The 22,660-nt window shown below is 40.3% G+C and overlaps 1 long non-coding RNA gene across 1 annotated transcript in view; it reads left to right on the plus strand.

Moving 5' to 3' along the window:
• The window catches only part of LOC124982533 (uncharacterized), a 42,372-nt gene extending 22,103 nt beyond the window's left edge, over positions 1 to 20,269 (plus strand). The window contains exons 3-4 of the long non-coding RNA XR_007108306.1: positions 19,610 to 19,705; positions 20,205 to 20,269. This is a non-coding gene — a long non-coding RNA (uncharacterized LOC124982533). The remainder of the gene's footprint in view (positions 1 to 19,609; positions 19,706 to 20,204) is intronic.
• Positions 20,270 to 22,660: the final 2,391 nt, after the last annotated feature.

Consider the following 22,660-nt stretch of genomic DNA (forward strand, 5'->3'; position numbering starts at 1 on the left):
CTTTCTCTACTCCACTGATCTTTCTTCTATTTTAATGAAATTCCAATTCCCCTTTTCTTTTTTACTCCCTTATTTTGGATTAGTTTCCACATATCAGAGAAAATATTAAACTTTTGACTCTCTGGGTCTCTCACCTAGCATGATGGTCTCCAGTTCTATCCATTTATCAGCACATGCCATAATTTCATTCTTTTTTTTTATGACTGAGTAATACTCCATTGTGTACTTATACACTTTCTTTATCCATTCATTTTTTGACAGGCACCTAGGCTGGTTCCATACTTGGCTATTGTGAATTGTGCTTCTATAAACATTGATGTGGCTGCAACCCTGTCGTATGCTGATTTTAGATCTTTTAGATATATACTGAGAAGTGGGATACCTGGTTCATTTGGTGGTTCCATTCCTAGTTTTTTGAGGAGTCTCCATACTGCTTTCCAGAGTGGTTGCACTAATCTGCAGTCCTACCAACAATGTATGAGTGTATCTTTTCTCCCACGTCCTCACCAACATTCATTATTGTGTTCTTGATAATTGTCATTTTGACTGGAGTGAGATGAAATCTCAATGCAATTTTGATTTCCATTCCCTGATTGTTAGAGATGGTGAACATTTTTCATATATATGTTGGCCATTTGTATTTCTTTTCTTTCTTTCTTTCTTTCTTTCTTTTTTTTTTTTGTGCTGCTGTGGATTGAACCCAGGACCTTGTGCTTGTAAGGACAACACTCTACGAACTGAACTATATTCCCAGCCTCTTTTTTATTTTTTAGAGTCCAACTAGTTCTCCCTTGCTCTTTTTTTTTTTTTAGTTGTTAATGGATCTTTATTTTATTAATTTATATGTGGTGCTGAGAATTGAACCCAGTGCCTCACATATGCTAGGCAAGTACTCTACCACTGAGCCACATCCCAGTCCTTGTATTTCTTTTGAGAAGTGTCTGTTTAGTTCTTTTACCTATGTATTAATTGGGTTTTTTTATATTTTGGTCCTAAGTTTTTTGAATTCTTTATATATTCTAACTACTAATCCCCTGAGAGTAGGTGGCAAAGGTCTCCTATTCTATAGGCCGTCTCCTCACACTCTTGTTTCCTTTGCTGTGCAGAAGTTTTTTAGTTTGATGGCAAATTGATTTTTGGTTTTATTTCTTGTGCTTTAGGAGTCTTGTTAAGGAAGTTGATTTCTGTGCCTATATATTGGAGTGTTGGGCCTACCTTTTCTTCTAGCAGTTGCAAAATTGCTACTCTGCTTTCTAAGTCTTCAGTCCACTTTTGTGCAGGGTGAGAGATAGGAGTCAAGTTTTATTCTTCTATGTATGAATATCCACCTTTCCCAGCACTATTTGTTTAAAAAGCTGTCTTCTCTCCAAAGTATGTTTTGGCACCTTTGTCTAATATCAGTTGGCTATATCTATATGGGTGTGTCTCTGTGTCTTCTATTCTATTCCATTGGTTTTAACGTCTGTTTTGGTGCCAGTACCATGCTGTTTTTGTTACTGTAGCTAGGTAGTATAATTTGAGATCAGATATAGAGTTGCTTCTAACATTGCTCTTCTTGCTTAGGATTGTTTTGACTATTCTGAGTCTCTTATTCTTTCAAATGAATTTTAGAACTGTTTTGTCTAGTTCTGTAAATAATGTCATTGGTATTTTGATGGGGGATTACATCAAATCTGTGAAACACAGAGTAGTATTGTCATTTTGACAATATTAATTCTGCCTATTCAGGAATATGGGAGGCCTTTCCATCTTCTAAGGTTTTAATTTTTTCTTCAGTGTTCTATTGTTTTCACTGTAGATGTTCTACACCTCCTTTGCTAGATTAATTCATTTATTTTTGAGGTTATTGTGAATGGGATAGTTTTTCTAATTTCTTTTTTAGCAGATTCATTATAGGAGTATAGGAAAGTGATCAACTAATGTATTTCGATCCTGTTTCCTGCTTAAGAGTTCTTTGTATATTTTAGATAGAAGTCATTTTGTCTTTTGCAAATATTTTCTCCCAGCCTGTAGCTTCTCATTCTCTCAAGCTCCTATTTATTTTTAAAGTGTAACTCAGAGGACTGAGCGTCTGATGTCTGTGGTGCTGGGCCTGCCTTGTCTCCAGCCTAGCAGATGGTCACTACTGACTTTGTGCTGTTACTGTACCTTAAACGAACATTCATCATATTGTAAATATTTTCCTGCCAGACTGAAATTCTTTGGAAGAGGGTCATGCTATTCATTTTTGCATTTCCAGAGTGAAACACAGCATCTAGAACTCATTAGATACCTAGTTCCTGAGTGTTAAGGGAACTGAAGGTGTGAAATGAGAACTCACGTGAACCCATTACCCTTATTTCCCTCAGAAGCATGGGATGAATTTTTCTTTCAGCAGAGATAGAGAAACACACTATGGGAATAACATTCTTGTCTTGAATGCATTACATCCTTACCTGGACACAGGTGTTTTCAACAGAACCCGAGGCAAGCTCCATCCCCACCTGAGAAACTAGCTGAGCAAGTGACTGAACACCCTCTCTGCTCAGGGAAAAAATGTTTGTACAATGCTCTGATGATCTCTGTGGTCAGAAAACATGTTTATCACCTGCATGTTCATCTTTTAAAGTATGTATTCCTCTTTCCACTTCTCTGTCTCAGCTAGCATCTTCACTTCAGGAGAACAGTTTACCATTTCTGTCTGTCCACACAAAGTCTCTCTTATTTCCTGAATGGAACTGTACATGCATGGACACGTGCATATCTAGGTGACAAAATTCCTCCTGAATTCTTTCATGGGTTTGAATGTTGCAAACTCAAGTCAAACTCTTTCTTTGCTCTCTTCTTCCCCCACCTTGACCAACCTTCTTCTTCTTCTCTTTTTCCCTTTCATCTTTGCTTTCTCTTGCCTTTGACTTGGTTTGTTTTTGTAAAGTTCTCTCCTCCCTGACCCTGTCTAATCCCTGGTATTTATCTCAAAATGCTTACCATTATGTTTAAGAACACATCTCTTCAACGAGGCTTCTATCGGGGCCAGACTGTGCATCCAGAGTTAGGCTAAGCCCCAGGGGGATGAAGTTGGGAGAAGAAAGAACTTTCACATGAGTTATAGGCTTGTGACCATTTGCTGAGACATTCATGTGAAAAGTAAAGAAAAATCCCATAAAAGATGACCAGATGTTTTGTCTGCAAAATTTGAGACTTTTGATGTTAGGCTGAAAAAAATATGTGGATTTTTGACTGAATTTTGAAATTTTCACAGGGTTTTAAGGATATTTAGATAATAGCCATTCTTAGTATCTTCAGTCAGTTGAAGTAATTTAAAAGTTATTAAGATATTGTTTGCTTGTGAGAAGTCTACAGAGTAGATTCACAGTAGTTTCTGAGAGTAGAAACTTAGTAGAAGCTTAAGTGTCCCCCAGACACTTAAAATTCTTCCTCCAGTTTCACCCTTTCTTGAGATGAATTTTTGGATTGTATATGTGGGTTTTGGAACATTATTTTTTGTGCATTTGCATACACTCATATTCTGTAATCATCTTTATGTAAAGATCATTTCACTCTGTGATTTTATTTTTTCAATGAACACTGGAGCTTGATGATCTCTCCTGTCAGTACAGAGCTGTTTCTCTAACTGATGGGTAGAGACCTGAAGCTTGGGTGTGCCATGGCTTATTTAACATTGCACCAGGGGGCCTTGCTTGCATCCTTTCTTTTCTTATTTTCCTTTCCTTTTCTATTCCAAACCATAAAGCAATAAATATCCTTACGCGTATATTTTTCCCCATGTGTATTTCTGTGGATATTATCAGATTTTACAAATTTTTGCAGATTCCAAGTGACATTGAGCGTTTCTCTTTCTTTTTTCTTTTGGTTCATTTGTTTTTCTTTGTTTCAAATTGTCTGCTAATTTGCTTTGTTTACTGTTCTTAGGGGTTACACATATTTTCTTGATAATTTAGGGAGCTTCATTCCCAACACATAAATTTTTATTTCTTTCAGGATTTAAAACAAGGATGCTCTACTACTGACTACATCCCCAGATATTTTATTTTTTATTTGGAGACAGGGTCTGACTAAATTGCTAAGACTGGCTCCTGCAATAGCTGGGATTATAGGCATGAGCCACCATTCTTGGCCTTTGTCTACCATCTGGAATCTATAATTAATTTTGCTACACTGATTTTATCAAATATCTTTCCATCTATTCATTGTTTTATTCATTTATCAATCTACTTTTTGGGGGGTAGGGTACCAGGGATTGAACTCAGGAGTACTCAACCACTGAGCCACATCCCCAGCCCCATTTTTATTTAGACAGGGTCTCACTGAGTTGCTTAGTACCTTACTTGTGCTGAGGCTGGCTTTGAACTCAAGATTCTCCTGCCTCAGCCTTCCGAGCTGCTGGGATTTACAGGAGTGTGCCACTGGGCCTGGCATGTGCAATATTTTTATGCATTTCTAAGTAAGTTGCAGATATTAGTATAGTAAATATTTTTAATGCTTATCTGTAATAGAATTTAATTTCATTTATGGTCCTTTTTAGTTTTTGATGTAAAATTTACACATAGTAAAACACAAAAATCTTAAGGTATAATTCAATGTGGGGAGTTTTTTTATACATTTGAATAGTAGTTTTCCCCTTTTATGTATATTGCCAAGTGTTTTCTCCAAATCCATGAAGTAAAGCACCTTTTAACTTTGTTATGATGTCTTTCATATATAGAACTAGAAAATTTAGATGGTCGAGCTGTCAATAATTTTCTTTTTATGTTCTACATTTTGCCTCTTCCTTAGGAAAACTTTTCCCATCCCAACATTATTAGCTTGAAAGTTTAATTTTTTCAGTGCATTGATTTTTCTGGTTTTAAAATCCAAATGAACCCAACTCTCAATAAGAAACCCATTGTTCCAAAGTTAGAGACTCTTTTCAGAATTTTCTACTATAGACTTTGGTTGAAAAATTTCTTCAAAACTTAGAGGAAGTTGGAAGAGCAGAGGGAGAAGAGGCAGCAAGAAAGTTGGTGTAGAAAGGACAGAAGGGTAGAAAGAGACAGGACAAAATTTTTGAAGTGAAGGTTCTAAAGGTCTCTCTTGAACTTTTCTACAACAATGGAATGAGGTTATTTCTGGCATTAAACAGTAAAAATGCTAATTTTGTCTTCAACAGTATCTTCTACATGAGATTTTTTAAAATAGCAGGGTAAGGTGGTTCTGTGCTTGGGAATGACCTGTGGAACAGTTTCAGTATCTTTCTAGCAGAGAATTATCTGTGAAAGATCTGAGTCAAGATGTGAAATATGTAAGCTTTAAACTGCAGCAGTCATGATTGATGACTGAACATGGCTGAAATGAGAGAAAGAACAGAGTGACCAGGAGTGGTTGGTCGGTCTGGTTTACACCTTGCTGATTCACCATGGAGGCAGGGACATGGCTGCCATAGGCAAAGTGTATGGCCAGAGGGTAGGTGTTGTCATCTGGGGAACAAGGGGCAATTTGATAGAAGATCTTTTGAGAACACATCTAGAATACCTCTTTATCCTCAGAATGTTAGTGTCATTTAGGGAGATAATAAATTGGAGGGAACTGGAGAAAGGGAAGAAGAAATCTCTTGTAAGGATATGTTAAGAAAATGAATGCAAAGCATTTTGCACAAGACAAAAGCAAATTATTTTTATTATTATCAAAATATAAGGAAGGAAGGAGGAAGAAATACAGTTTTTTTTTTTTTTTGGTTCTGTGATGAACATTTTAGAGCATCAGAAGAACTGTTTGTTGGGGTTCACATGTGTCATGCTTTTCTATAATACAATATCTATTTATTCAGGATCCACTCACATGATATTGTACCATATGACCCAGATAGTCCACTTCCTAAGTATTTACCCAACAGAAATGAAAGAATATATCTATACAAAGACTTGTACAAAAATGTCTTCAGTAATTATATTTCTAAGAGCCCTAAAATGGAAACAGTCTGAATGTCTATCAATAGGTGATTAGATGAACCACAGGGACACAGCCACATCTGGAATACTATTGAGCAATAAAAAGGAATTAATGAGCATGAACTCAATGGTAAAACCAGCAACATTGATGAATTACAGAATAATTATGTTGAGCAAAGGAAATCAGACAAAAAAGACAGTACATGCTTTTTACCTCTATGTATACAAAATTCTAGAAAATGCCAATTATGGAAGGAGAGATAATAAAGGGTAACAAAAAGGCACAAAGTTGCAGGGATGTGGATATTCCAGAGCATGATTGTGGTTGCATAGATGCATATACATGCCAAAACTTTTCAAATTATACAATTTAAAAAACATTGTATTGTTTGTCAATTATATACCAAAGCAGAACATCATTGTCAGGTGTGGTGGTGCATGCTTGTTATCCCAACAATGTGCAAGGCTGAGGCAGGAGGATCCCAAGTTCAGGGCCAGCCTCAGAAACTTAGGGAGACTCTCAGTGACTTGGCAAGATCCTCTCTTGAAATAAAAAAAAAAAGTACTGGAATTGTGGTTCAGTGGTTGAGCATTCCTGGGTTCAGTACCCAGTACCAAAAAAAGAAAAAAGAACAACAAAATCTCCCCAAAAGAGATAACATTGGGAGGTAGCTATATAATTTGAAAAGAATGATCTTTTCTAAAAGATTCAAACCTATATTTTTTAAGTTCGCAAGATTTAGTACAACATTCAATCCACAATTTGATTTAGAAAAGTTCAGTCCATACCCAATATTTTTAGCATTAAAATTTTTCAAAGAATTTTTCTTAAGCGTTGAAGGAGTCCATGTTGATCATCTGTGAGATAGAAAACTATCCAAAGGGAGCATTTGAGGTTTATAAATGTGGCTTTTCACCACAGTATTTGCAGGATTAGAGAACTGTTTCTCCAAAGGGAAATTACAGAAGCCCTATTGCCATAGTTAATAAAATCTAACTATACAAAGACCTCAGCTAAGAACAGAGCTCAAAACTTATAAAGGCTTTCATCCAAAGATACAAGCCTTTCCAAGCACCAATTAACAAAATCTCACACCACACTATGGGCAAAAGGGTGTGATCTTCAGTTGTTTTATAGTTGGTAAATTGGAATCCCAAAGGGCTCAGCCAGCCTGCCCAAGGTCACCTGGTGAGGTAGCTGCTGACTCAATGGTGAGACTTAAGAATTCTGTCTCCTGGCCCTGCCCTGACTTACTCCAACCAAGAGTCCTCTGGCCCTCAACCAGACCTCTAGGGGGAAGAAAACTCCTGGTTCAACCAGTTTGCTTTGGAACCAAGATGGTATTAGAGGCCACACCAGGGGTGGGAGCACTGGATCCAATGCTAAACCCATCTTATTTTCTTTCTCTCTCTCTCCCTGTGTTGGATTAATTCATTGCAGTCTTCACTGAATTCTTGGTTCCAGACACTGAGCATTATTGAAGCTGAAATAATTTCTTGGTAAACTCAGAATCAAGATTTTCATCAGTTTGCTTTTCTTCTGTTTTCAGAGAAACTTGTAGCATAAAGGGGAGAGTCTCACAACTCAATGGGAACTCTGGGAAACTCTCAATTCTGTTGGATTAATTATGCAATTAATTTAGAGACTCATGGACCAGAGAGGGGAAGACTGTTAGACCCAAAGTACCAGTGAATGGAACATTTGGCATTTGCTGGGAGAGGTGTAAGCTTCAGATGTATCAGAGGCTCCCCCTTGTCCTGTTGGCTTTGCCACACAAGTGTGGGGAAAACAGTTAATTGAGATACCAGATTCTGTCATCAGAAGTGATCTTTTTCTTGGATGGCATAGGTGACATGTTCTAACTGACATGTGATGCATTTAACATGAGTTTCTATTATGGCTCTTATGGTAATATGTAGCTTACCTAGGGGTTATTCATATAGCAGATGGCCATCTCAAACACTGCTGAGAAGGAAACAAAAAGGAGTTTGAGTGGCCAACATGGGTGTCAAAAATTCATGATGCTACTCTGCCTTTCTTAGATACTAAGAGAGGCACTTTTATTTTAGACACCACTTAGGAAGTTTGATTCTGATCTCCAGCAGATTAGAATCAGTGCATTAATGGGGCAGGGAGCAATTTTCAGAAACAGAAGTAAGAAGTTAGTAGCTTCCTAGAAAAGGAGATAGGAGGGAAAAAAAAGCACAAATAAGAATAGAAAAAAAAAAACAGTAATTTGAGGTAAGGGAAAATAGCTCTTCATAATTCCAAAGCCCAAGAGATCATGATTTTTCTTCATCAGAGTTCAATATTGGAGGTTATAATTATATGTTCTACAAATATATATTGGGACCCTGGGTACTCCATCAGGCACTGGGTATATAATGGCAGACGCAAGGAGGGTAATAAATTACTTTGGATGAATTTAACTTAGAAAAACAGACAATAATACAATATAAAGATTTCTACAAGAATTAACATGTTTAAATGATTTGATTCCCAAAAATTTAAGTTCCAGAATTTTAGAAGAATAAATTATGAGGAACAGCTCATTTCCCATGAGATATAATAAATGAGGCATTAATTATATCAGCATGACATTGTCATTAGTTTTAAATCAAGAGTGGTATGCATACATACTATTGTCTGAAGGCACAGATATCTGCCTTATCCTTTAATTATTGACGACTCCTGTGACATTATATACTTTAGCTCAGTTAATGCAGCCTACTTCTCCTTGGGGTGGGGAGACTGGGCACAAGTTCAAGAGTGTTTGGTGTTGGGAGGTGACACATATGAGGGAGGAAAACGTACAGATGCAGAACAGGAATTCAAGGGACCCTCAATTTTGTTTTCAACTTTTTATGGAGGAACTTTTTTTTTTTTTTTCTGACTTCTCTTCCCACCCTCTTTCCCAGTCCTCCTTTCTTACACATGAAAAATGAAGGTCCAAAAAGAATAGATCTATTGGAATCAGAACAGAGGGTGGAGCTGCCTGGGGATGTACTATGCACTTAAAATAAAACAAAACAAAATGCCTCTTGATTGCCAGGGCAGGAAATTTCTGCCCAACTGGAAGGGCTGGTTGCTGGAATGCAGAATCCTTGAGGGGCCTTTCTGGAAAGCTGGGGGAGGCGTGGCTAGAAGAGAGTTCCTCCAGGCAGCCACACCCTGCTGTGGTCTGTCTGAGGGAGTGAGTCAGAGCACATGAGGGGTGTCAGGGCACTGAGATGAGCCCGACCCAGCTGAGGGATCCGGTCAGAATGTGACCACGTTTTGGCAGGGTCATCTCAGTGTCACAGAACACTGTGGGCCCAAATAGGCTGGAAGTGACTGAATTGAACAGCAAGTCTAGAGTCAAAATCAGGTCTAGAGTCGGCATGGATCCATGCACCAGGCCCCTCCTCACCAACTTACTGTAGCCACAACCTTTTCTGTGTGTTTTTCTCATCAGTGTACTCCTAGTTCCTAGCATAGCTCTCGGCATAAGTTAAAATCTTGGTGATGTTTAATGACTGTAAGTGTGTGTATGTATTTATGTATGTGTGGACTGAGGAAAATTCTTTGTTATCCTCTTATAAATAATAACTTGCCAATCCTAATTTAAAACACCTCCTCACACACATATATGCCTCCAGAAATAGAGCAACAACCCTTACCCTGACCTAGGATTTCTCACACAGTAGATCCAAGGAAATTAATCAGATGCTAAAATGGAAAGAAATAGAAAATTATGCATACAGTTGCCCACTACTTCTCAAAATATTCCACAAAATAAATATTTACTCATTTTCTTAGTAAAGGGTTTGATGGTTTCCTGTTAATACTTTATTTACCCTTAGTAATGAAGTGTATACTCAAAAGTTTATGGTTAGACAAATTTTGGCCTGAGGAGTTAGCCGTCTAATTATAATGAAGACAAACAAGCATAATATACATAAGTGCTTCTGTCATTGAAATAACCTCCCTGCTGCAGGGGCTCTGTTCTGGTGGCTTCTGAACACCTTTTAAATATAGAGTCTGAGTTCCAGCTACCTGCAGTGGTGGGAGACTGAATTGATGGAGGAAGAATGTTGACTCTGCCTCCTTTCAGGCCTGACTTTGGGCCCACAGGTAAGCTGCAGCTGTCCCTCTCCGTTGCAATAGAGAGGGCACGACCTAACATCAGCCACGGAAGCCAGTCCATACGTTGTTACCAGTCAGCAATCTGTAAACCAACTTTGCCACTAAACACCCTTTTAGGTTCTATTGACTTTTTAGAATAAGATCTTCTAGTTCAATGTTGGCAAAGTTTTTTTTTTTTTTCTTTCTATAAAATACCAGAGAAAGTCAACATTCTAGGCTTTGCAGGACACAGTCTCTGTTCTGAGGACTTGATGTTTAGAAGCACTAAAGCAGCCCCAGACAACACAAAAACTAGGGGACATGACTGTTTCAATAGGTCTTTAGACTCTCTCTCTTTTTTTTTTCCCAATAAAGTCTGACACAGGTGCAATGGGATTTCCAGATGGAAGGAGGGGATCAGAATTTAGTGACCTCTGCGGGAGCTGTTTGTTTATTACATTCTGGTGCATGCTTCTTATCTTGTAACAAACAGTCCCTGGAGTACTCACTGGACTAGATGACCTATGACAGGCCATCCCAGGCTCCCAAAACCCACCCATCTGTTGGTGGTGAGACCACCAGGGCAAATGGTTTGGAGAGGATTATGATTTCCCTGCATGGATAATATTTTTCAAAAGGAAGCATTTAAATTTGGAGGCTACATGTTTCAGAGGGTTTAGCTTCAAGAAGGAGGAGAGGCACCAAACCCATGTCTTGAGTACAATGAGTATGACAAACTTGTTGTGTTAAGTCACCGAGATTTCAGTGTTACTTAATCACCACAACACCACAACATAGTTTTATTATGTTAAAAAAAAAAAAAAAGTAAGCATTTACTTCTCAGCCACAGAGATTGCCTTCAGATGCACCATGGCCTAACTACCTCTGTCACCCTTAGAGCTGCATTTAGTAAATATCCCTCCCAGCCCTGACTGAGCCCTCAGTCCTCTTCTGTGCTACCACCTACCTTCTTGCCTCCTTTCACTTCCAGCTTTCTGCTCTGGTTGTCCTTGTTTTGGGCCAGTCACCCCAGCTTCCACTTCCTACCACCCACGCTGCTTCTACTACTACCATCACCTAAATCAGATGCTTTTTTCCATACACAGTCACAAAATGGTCGGGGCCACGGGCTTTGGCTTCGTTCTATCTAAGTGTCTGGATCATCTCTCTGAAATCTTACGCTGTTTAGATCTTCCACTTTTTATTCCTCTGGGCCTTGGTTCTTCCCCACATTTGCCTTCAAGAAGACCCTGATTTTAGCAGAAAGTGTGCTCTTATCAATGAATGCTCGCCTCCCTTTCTATCTAGTTTCCACCAAAGTTTACCCAGGCCATTTCATACATTGCTACCCTTGAGCTTCTGATCTTCTCTTCTGGATTGCCATCAAGAAGCACCAAGGTGTTCTCTGTTTGGAAAGTTATCCAGTTGATTCTTCTTATCTCTGTCTCTCCTGATGCATTCAGGTTTTTGACATTGAATCTTTTGATTGTCTCGGCACTATCACAATCAATACACTGAGCTATAGTTTTTGCAAGAACCAACTTCCCCTAGGTTACAGAGGCTGAACCCTCAGGTTCTAGCTATCACCTGGTACCATAAGCTTATGGATCCACCCCAGCCCTGGTATTTCATGTAACTGGGCAAGGACACGCTCCGAACTGGCAGCAGTAGGGCTCCAGAGGATTTGTGTGGTTGGCAGATCAGACTCTAGATGGAGTCTGTCTTCTGTCTCTGAGGTTCTCCTCCATTGTCACAGTATCTGCCCCATCATCTTTGGGGTGACCCTTGACCTCACTGTTGTGATAGAACTCTCCCTAAGCGGTTGGATTGCAGACAGCAGCAGAATGAAGCCATGCAACTGACTGGTGGAGAATTAGAGTGGGAGGGATGAGGAAGGCTCTGACTTCCCTCCTCTTGTCCCCAGGGTGGGCTGCTCTGGATGGGGCATCAACTCCTCCTTGGGGCTGGATGTCAGTGACTGGCATCACCATCCATTAGACACCCAAGTCAGAAACCCAGGTGTCCCCTTAGGACCCTCCCATTTCCTCACCTGCTCACACCTAATCCACCATGTAGTCCTGTCATCATAGGCCTTAGGACATACTGTGCTCTCTGAGACTGCCAAGAGCTAGGCGACTGGCAGCTCTCAGGTAGATTTCCACAACTCTTTCCTCTGTGGTCTTCTTGCCTACAGTTTGAACTCAACTAACCTGTTATCCCTACTATGACCAAAGCAATCCCTCTAAAATGCAGATATGACTCTTTAATGACACCTCATCTTTTTGAAGATAAAGGTCGATTTTCTTCTTATTCCTGATCTTCCCCTTGGTTACTTTCCCAGACCTGCTCCTCACCACCTCCAGCATCCTTCCCACAATTGCCTTTTCTTTTGCCTGTGCAAAGATCTACTTGAACTTTAAGTCTCAGATCAGACATCACATTGCCACCTCCCTTGGAGTATCTTCCCCTCCTCTCTAGAGGGCAGAGCAGGGTAGTTATTAAAAACACATTTTATAAACTTAGATTGACTAAATTCAAAGCACAACTTGGTCATGAACTAACTGTACTACTTTTGTACATGTCTTCTTTTTTTTTTTTTTTTCCTTTTTGCAGAATGGGTTCAAACCTAGGCCCTCAAGCATGCTAGACAAATGCTGTACCATGTGGCTATATCCCCAGCTCCCAGATGCATGGCTTTGGATAAATTATGTATCCTGTCTGAGGCTCAAGTTTTGTTTGTCTTTGTGAAATGAAGATGACAATAAGCTTACGTTCATCATAAAGTTGTTTGAGAATTGAATAAGTTCGTATGCGTAGAGTTCGTAGAGTAGTATCTGGCATATAGTAAATGCTATGTTTTAGTTATTTTTGTGGTCATTTTCCTCATTGTTTTGTTATTTCCTTTTCCAGTTCGAGGTTGCCTAACCATTACACAGATTATATCCTATTCTAGCACTTAACCGCACTCTGTTGAATAACCTCCCATTTACTTGTCTCCCTTTGAGACTGTGAGCTTTTCCTTCACTGAACCCAAATGATCAGCACAGTGCCTGGCCCAGAGCATACAATCAAAATACATTCCTTGAATTAAAAGATGAGAACAAAGCAAGGATTTTTTTTTTATTGTAAACAAATGGGATACATGTTGTTTCTCGTTTGTACATGGAGTAAAGGCATACCATTTCAAAGCAAGGATTTTTAATCCCTCTGTAAAATGGAGAGGGAGGAGGAGATAAGAGGGAGAAAGAAATGAAAAACAAATTCTGTAAGGTGGCCTTGTCACACTCCTCACAAAGACACATGAATGTTCTCTGTGCCACTAGCTTCAGAGTTCCACTTTTTGGCACCATTGGGCCATCATCAGCCTGCTGCCTTCAGGTTCTTGTCTCCTTTTGGTCCACTATTATGGGTGACCAAGGGATAATTCACCCACCAAAAGGTTTTTCCTCTTTTAGTCCGTTGTTACCTGCAGATTCATAGCCATCCTGAGGGTTGTGGAAGGCTGCTCTAGAAAACTAGGTGTGACAAGTAGATGGACTTCTCAGGAGCATGACTGAGAATGGAATGGGCCCTTAATACCCAGCAATATCCCCAGCCCTGATTACAGAAAGTGGTGTAATTAATTAAATAGCATAAGGATTCTGATTCTATTAGTGAGTCATCATTGGCAGTGGCAGCAGAAGTCACTTAAGCTCCTTATTTCTTAGGGCTCCATGATGGGCATTCTGGACGCTCCTCGTTTTCTAACAATGGCATTTACCTACAGTGACCTGCACTGCTTTGGAAAGTGAAGAGCTCAGGTTCATATGCTTCAAAGGAGGGATTGGATGACAGTTTGAAATGCCTGGTTGGGTAGCACAGTTTTCCTTAAATCCTAAATAGGAAATAGCCAATGGGAAATTTTGGAATCATTCCACTTTTCTTTCAACAAATGTTTAGTGGGCACTAACTGTGTAGCAGACACTGTTCTTGGCCCAGAGGATCTCAAAGTGAATAACAGGCTGCGATTCTTCAGAAGCTCACAGTCAAGAAGGAAGTGTGGCAGGGAGCAGTCAGAGAAATCATCACATGATGCTGTGCAGAGAGATCATATCTTGTTCAGAGATTTAGCCCAACATCAGCTTATAAAGTAAAATGACAAGCAGGCCAGAAAATTTCTCCCTGTAAATCTTTTGTTTTTCTTTGTATTTCAGCTACAATTTCCTTTATATTAAGAAATTAGGCTAAGGCATATTTTATAGGGGACGGAAATAAAGGGAGTCTCTCTTTTTTCTTTCTTTTTTCCTTCTTTCTGTATACTGAACATGCAGTTAAATTCGTGCAAGTTAAATGTGCCTTGGCTATTCCTCAAAGTAGAATTTTGCTTGAATATGTAAAGTACCTCAGAAGCACACAGGAGAAATGTTCTAATTTTGCCTGATGAACCTTAGCAGGCTTTACTGAAGAAGTGTCATTTGAACTGGTAGAGGGTTTAGAACTTTCTAATCATAGGGAACAGCTGTAGTGATGGAAGAACATGGAAGAACATTCAGGGAGTGACTAGAATTTGTGTTTGGGGAGGGATGATGGTCATGGAGCCCACGAAGGGTTTAAAACACACCACATGGCTGGCACAGATGGAGAAAGAGTGACCAGGAACACTGTGTCCACTACCTGCTAGTCCCACATTCTCCACCCTCCTTCCCTGCCCTTGCCACTTCCCTTCACTGCTTCCTGAAATGACCGGATGTGCCATCGTCTGCCCCAGAGGAGTTGTGCTGGTTCTGACTCATGCAGTGTTGTTTTCTAGCCAAAGACCAGGATGTGTTTCTATTTCCTAAGCTGCTTTTCATCTAAGGATCACCAAATAATCTGGAGACATTGAATCCTTACTAATCTCTCTTCTGGCCCTAAATGTAGATGGGACTCATGTTTCTACTTAATAGTTAGATGGTGGCATGGCTAGTTCTCAGGAAAATCTCATGAACCTGGATGGAAACATAGATTAGATTCCACTTTCTACTTTGCCATTCAGACCATGAGATGGACATCTCTGGGGACTGTGGAAATATGAACTCCATGTCTTTGGAAAGAAAGGGAAAGTGAGTTCTATATTTAGACCTCTCTGGAAGAGACAACAGGATTTCTGGACTAAAAATTATTCAGAAATAACTTATGTGTTATATGGAAAGCCTGGAGAGATATTTTATCAGAATCAGATCAGGTCACATATAACAAACAAAAATAATAGTGTTTTAAATAAAATTGAAATTTACTTTCCTTTCAAATATAAGAAGGCTGGAGGAAAGCAGTTCAGGGCTATTATGATCATGCAACTTGTCAGGGATCCAGACTGTAGTCATAATATTCTGTTATATTATCCTCTCCATGCATCTTCCACCTCATGGCCCTAGAAGGTCCCTCCAGCTCCAACCGTCACATGCACATTCTAAGCAGCAGAAAGAAAGAAGAGACAGTGAAGAAGGCAGGAAATGGCATCTGACAATTGTCTTATACAGAGATTTCCTGGAAGCTATTACATATCACTTGTATTTATTGAATGTTGGTCATAACTTAGTAGAGGCTGGGAAATGTCATTTCTCCAGATGGCAAGATGAGACTAAATAAACATTGCAGTAGATAAACCAAATCCCAAGAGCAAGAGCCCAGCACTGTACCTGTGATCAGAGAGTTGCCTGTAACCCCTGGTAACAAAGAGACCTCCACCTCACACAATTGCATGACAGTGATAGGCGCCCCTCTAGAGTCATCAGTGGCCATACCCCATATTCCCAAGGCCTGATCCCTGTGAGCTGATTCTCACTGGTATTATTTTAATGGTAAAGAAGGGTCAGCCTAGTTTGCTCCCACACTAGCCTAGCCCTCTAGTTGTCTTGAGAACTTCGACGTGGACAAATCTTGCCTTTTGGAGTTTCATCCCATAACATACACTCATTCTAAGTGAAGCCCCAATACCAGGGCTCTTAGGAAACTACTTTCTCAGATTTTCTAATTTCCCCCCTCAGATTTTTGAATGACACATAAGAAGTACCTGGAATCTTTTTGGCCGCAGTGAACATAAATTTCCTCTGTATCCTGGATAGCACATATAAAAGTGGTGACCAAGGAAACAGCAGGGAAAAATGGAGACAGAGGAGGAAGAGGAAGAGGAGGTAGCATGTCACAGAAGGAAGTAATGGTGGGTCAAGAGAAGGAGGGAGGAAGGGGTGGGGCTAAGCCAGCTGGGCACAAACTTGGGAATGAATCCATTTCTTTTCAGTACCCTTCTCTATCTCTGGATACAATCCCCTTCTCTTGTTCCCTTGTTCCCACATCCTGCTAGTCACCTTGGAGTCCTCCTTAGCATTGCAGTGACCAATTTCTCCTTTACTTTGTCCAACTCAAAAGTTATATCTGCTGCACTGTTTTTAGGAACTCACATACGAGATAACATTTAAATAATGACTAGCAAATTGTAGGTTCTCAAAATATGTTTTATTTGCCCACTTTCCCCAGTGAGAGTGATAAGCTTATTAGCTTCCACAATGATCCAGATAAGAACGTGCTTCTCCTAGAAGTCCTATTTACTTGCAGAGGATATTTCTAAGTATAAGCTCAGAGATAACATTAGTTGCCTTCAGTAGAATTCTAGCAAAAGAAAAATAATGGGTAGGAGGTGCCCCTGCAGGGTGGGAGCTCTAGAGCCCCAGGAAGGACAGAGAGGTGACATAGGACTCACTTGACCACAGAAGGGGTGTGAATTTCTTTCTCTTCCCACCCTATAGTCCTTCATCTGGCCACACCCACGGAAGCTGAAGGTGCAAGGGAGCCTGGATACTGTAGTCTGAAGGATTCGATTTCCCAAGGGTGGGATGGAGAGAGGTGGAAAGGGGACCTCAAAGGACAAAGCCTTTATTGTTTGTTTCCTGTACTGGGAATTGAACTCGGGGTCTCACACATGCTAGGCAAGTGCTGGACCTTAACAGAATATACCATGCAACTCACTTTATAAAAAAATTCAATGATTGCTGGTAGGCCTTGAGTGTGATCTAGAGGTCTCTAAATTCTCATATAAGATAGAACTGTCAACCAAAGCAAACCTCCTTCTTTCTTCTCCTTCCTCCTTTCCTTTCTTCCTCTCAGCAAATATTAGTTGAGACCTTTGCAGTGGTGGGTACTGTGCTGGCCATGTGCTCCTGTTGGGCTTCAGCTCTCAGGTGGCCTTTCTTTGCCATCACTTCTTTCTCTCTGTGCAGTAAACCAGGCTTCCCAAGTCTTTATGGAGGAAGAGTGTGTCGTTGGTGTTTGGCAGGAAATCCTTACTGCTTAAGGAGGAAAGAAGTGAGATGGGAAGTGTTTCCAGAACTTAAGGTCATGTGGACAGAGGAGTGGAAGGAAATACTGGGGTTCCAGAAATCCTGGACAAGAAGGCAAAGGGGGTCAACAGGGAAGAGGAATATCTGGAACATGTAGTCACATGTTCTAGGGAGAAATATAGGAATGCTAGCTCACCCCCCTTCTCTTTTTCCCCTTGCATCAGGAACTAGCACAAATATAAAGGAAAAATTGCTGCAGCAGGTGAAGGCAGAAGCTTCTCTCAGCTCACTCGACCTAGAACTGACCCTTTGTCAGAATTTAGTACAAGATCTATTCAAATAGTCCTATAACCATGAAGCAATGCAGACAGACTCTTGGACACTTGGCATGAGTTTCTGGCAGTTCCCTTGCCCCCATGCCTCCCTCACCCTGTTTGTAAGGAATTGTCTGTTTATCTTTCCATCCTGCTGCCAGTGGTCAGTGACTGATTTCATCATTTCTTTAGGGAGCTATTTTTCAGTCTGTTTCTCTTCTGTCCCTGGGAGCCACTCAGCATGTGTGGCCAGCCTTCACATGTGTGCCTCAGTATCTCTGAGGCATCCCTCTAGCTTCCTGTTCTTATTGAATCACTACTGTGTGTTGGACAATGCATGTCATTGTTTTATAGCATCTCCTTTTCCTCATGACCCTTCAAATATCAGCAGGGTCTCCATCTTAATCATGGCATAGTGGTTAAGAGCACAAGGCTGCTTCTGATATGAGCAGCAGCAACATGATTTTGGATAAGTCACTTATCCCCTCCAAGCCTTAGTTTCCTCATCTGTAAAATGGGAATGATAAATGTTCTGATTTCATATGATTATTGGGGGAAATTAAATGAGGCAATGCGTATAAAATACTGGATCGTGTGTCTGACTCATTGTGAGTGTGTGGTAACTGTGTTTTTATTACCACTAGTGTTGGGGTTATTATTAAGGCTTGGAGGCTCAGTGTAGTCCTCTTTGGAGTACATGTGCTGATTTCATCTTTGAATTTCTTTCTGTGGTTGGTTACAGGGGTCTTCTAATCATGCAGATGTCTTAACATCTCAGCTTTGTCTCCATATAAATCCCATTTTCCCACAGAGAGGAGTTGAGTGTAGGTGCCAAGCTCATTAGAGGCAACTGTAGGCTTCTCACAATCAGAGAAGCAAATAATGTTGGAACTAGAAGTTCTTAGAGATTGTTTAACCCACATGGGGCATTCATCAGATGAAAAAAAAATAATAATAAAGAGATTTTCAGGTTATGATCATTCAGGACTAGTGGCAGTGTGGATTAAAAGCCATCTCCTTGACCCAGTGCCTTCTTCCTGGCCCACTGGAGTTCATGTTTCACATATTTGTCTGTCTGCCTGTCTATTAACTATCTATGTACCAGCATTTGTCTATCTATCCATCTGTTGTTTAAGCAGGTTCTTCTATTTTTTCCTCCTCCATCAGATCACTACAGATCCCCAGCTTATGAAGAAGGAAAACTGAGCCGCTGTGGCTGAAGGGGGAGGCAGAGCCTTGATCCTTGCACTTCGCTCTGCTCTTTGTGCTCTTCAGTAGCCCTTGAGACTGCCCACATTATTATCTTATCGAGATGTGTGCTTCTGTTTTTTTGGCATGGTTTCAAACTTTTTTTTCTAACCAGTTTTTGTAGTTAGAGATTCTGAAGCTATTCTTTCTCACCAGGGAGCTGTCAGCTAATACTCACCCTGTGATGCACTGTAAATGGTGAGGTTTTTGAACAGATCGCCCTGAACTTTGGACCCTCCCAGGAGCCGGAAGCCAGCCTGACCTTGTAACATCAGCCAAGGTTCTGTAGACAGGGAAGGACCCCAAAGCAAACAAGCCCACACCCCACTTTCTTCAATCCAAGCATTTCTGTGCTCAGCTTGTAGCATACCAGGATGGAGTTCCAAAAACTCCATTTCATTTTCTTGGCTTCTGTATTTACTCAGTTATAACTGGGCCAGATGGGGTCTTGGCGCCAAAAGTCTGCAAGGAAAAGGCTGTTCTGTTGAACTTTGTTGCTCAATTTTGCAGACATTTTAGGTTCACATAAGGTTGTGGGTGGCCTGTCAATTCTTTCTACATATTGTTCTGAAATGAATCCAAACCCTGCCACCTTCCGAAATTCCCTGAGGAAATTGTGGCAATAATAAGCAGACATTCGGATTTTAAAGCCAAGTGTTCCAAAGGGACATCTCTCCTCAGTGCTCTTTCTCCCACTCACATACTCTTCTTTACCTGAAGGTGGGGGAATGATGGTCCTGGACTCTCTGAAGACTCTGGCCCCTAAGTGCTGTCCGGAGGCATCTGTGCACGTGCTCTGGCCACTCACCTGAGAAGGTGAGTAGAGTTTCTGCCTTAACTTTCTAACTTCTGCTTTGCTTTTAAACCACCAAACTCTGCCCATCAATTGAGTTTTCCACCATAGGGATTCTAATGAGAGCTATGTGTGTAGTCTCTTTCCTACCTCAGGATCTGTGGTGTGTGTGTGTGTGTGTGTGTGTGTGTGTGTTTGTGTGTGTATGTGTAAAGGGGAGAGGGCAAGTTTAAGGAGCTTTATTACCTTCTAAGCTCCATGAAGCCAGGGAGCATACCTACCATGTTTAATGCTGCATCCTCTGGGCTCAGCATATACCTGAAACTTTGTAAGCACTCAATAAATATTGCATGGTTGAAGGGATGAATGAAAGTCTGCCTTCCTGTACCAGTACATTGCACTGGTCAGTTTTCTATCACTAAAACTAATATCCAAGATAATCAACTTATAAAGAGAAAAGGTTTATTTTGGCTTACAGTTTTAGAAGTTTCAGTCCCTGATTGGTTTGCCCTTTGCTTTTAGGCTCGTGGTGAGGCAGCACTTCATAGCAGAGGCACGTGGAAGATGAAGGCTACTCCCCTCACGGTTAGTGTGTTAGTTTTATGTCAGGTGACAGAAATACCTGAGAGAAATGACTTATAAAGAGAAAAGGTTTACCTTGGTTCACAATTTCAGACCCTTCAGTGCATAATCAGTTGGCCCTGTTACGTTTGGATTTGTGGCAAGGCGGCACATCCAAGTGGAATGGAGAAAGCTGTTCATCTCCTAGTGCTGGGAAGCAAAGGAGTGAGAGACAGGAAAGTGCCAGGGCATGCTCTCCATGACTTCATTCCTTCCCACGAAGCCCTGCCTCCTAACAGTTCTACCATCTCCTAGCACCACCGGCTGGTGACCAAGCCTTTAACACATGGACCTTTGTAAGACATTCAAGATTCAAACTATAACAGCTTGGAAGTAAAAAAGAGGGGAGGAGATAGGATCCTACAACCCCTTTCAAGGATATGCCCCAAGGACCCGAAGACTCCCAGTAGGACCTAGTTCTTAAAATCTCCATTACCTTCCGATGGCACCACCATGGGGACCAAGCCTTTAATATGTGGGCCACTGGGGGACACTGCATAGCCAAACTATAGCAACAAATCTTTTCTTCCATCTTGGAGTTAGAAAGTGAATCAACCCCTGAGATCCAGATCACGTACTTCTGTAAATTGTCTGACTATATCCATGGATAGTCAATAGGGTTACACTGAAGTCCAGAAGGTCATTTATATGTGTGTTTTGAAGGCTGTTGGGGGTTCTTAGCATCCAAAGAATCCTATAATTCAACACTCAACAGTATAATATTTAAGATGAATTTATTTGGGTCTTGAATATTCTTCGTACAGCAGAAGTTCCCTATGAGCACGCTGCTGTTCTAGTTGGGGGGCATTTCCTATGAATTTGTTAGTAAAATAGAACAGAAAGTTGCCATAGGCAGAAACATTGAATCTGGCATCTAATGAACCTGAGTTCTAACCTCAGTTTCACCATCACCATCTGTGGGACTTGGACGGGTTGTCTGACCTCTCCCGGTGGGCTCCTTATCTGCAAAATAAGTCCAATAATACCTGCCTCCCAAACTCATTAAGTGATTCATGAATTAGCACATACGGAATATTCAAACAGAGGTCTGTCCCCTACTTTTCTTCTTCCTAAGAGCAAGGTCCTAGGGAACAGGCTGTGGGGATGGGATGGTAGAGAGAATAAAGATGGTGAGAATGAATCTTGTCATGGATTTAAAAATCTGTCTGGGATCAGTTCCATTGACTAATATTACCTGGTTGACACTTTTCTGGTTATATTATTTTATTGGAATATCCTAACAGCTGTTATACAGTGCCTTTTTTAAGATTTGAAAATGTACTTCCATTGGGGGGTATCGACCCTCTGGGCATATAGTTTGGCAATCAGTCTGAGTTTTTGAGCACATTTGAAAAAGAGCCATTTTTTTTTTTTTTTCCTGGGAAGATGCATCCCTGAGCCACAATGCACTGCTTAGTAGGAGAATCATAGACCAATTTCCCTCTCAACCACTTGCCCCTGTGCAGTGAACCACCTGCCCATCAACCAAAGAGACTATACTTTGCAGTAAACATGGACTGAGTCATTAAATATAGTAGAAACTGTGGAGAAAATCTCATTAAGTCAGAAAATCTGGTTCAAATCGGTTAAACTATTGACTCTAATCTATAGCAGAATTAGGAGAGGGGTGAAAACTCAAAACCTTGGTTTCATCATCTATAAAGCAGTCATAGCATTACCATATTACATATCTACTGCAGTATAATGAATCACCCTAAAATTCAGTAGTTTAAAAACATAAAAAGCATTTATTATGTCACAGTTTCTGTAGGTTGAGAATTAAGGAGCAGATTAGCTGGTTGTTTCTAGCTTGGGATCTCTCATAAGGCTATGGTCAAGATGTTGGTCAATTAATGTAGTACAATATATCAACAGAACAACAACAAAAGCCCATTATCATCTCAATAGATACAGAAAAACAGTCAACAAATTCAACACACTTACATGATCAAAACACAGAACAAACTACAAATGGAAGCATGGCAAAGGGTATCTATAAAAAAAAAATCCTACAGTTAACATCACGTTAGTGGCAAAAGACTGGATGTTTTTCTCGGAAGATCAGAAACTAGACAAGAATATTGTTCTTGCCTCTTTTATTCAGTATTGTATCAGAAGATCTATCCAGGGTAATTAGGCAAGAGAAAGAAATAAAATCCAATCAGACTGAAGAAAAAGAAATAAAACCATCTCTATTCAAAAATGACATAGTCTTGTATACAGAAACTCTTAAGGAATCCACCAAAAATTTATTGGAATCAATAAATGAGTTCAGCAAGATTGTAGAACACAAAATCAATATACAAAAATTCATTGTATTTCTATACACTTCAATGAACAATCTAAAAATAGAACTT

The sequence above is a fragment of the Sciurus carolinensis genome, chromosome 4 (genome assembly GCF_902686445.1).
Source record: "Sciurus carolinensis chromosome 4, mSciCar1.2, whole genome shotgun sequence".
In the NCBI taxonomy this organism is placed as follows: Eukaryota; Metazoa; Chordata; class Mammalia; order Rodentia; family Sciuridae; genus Sciurus; species Sciurus carolinensis.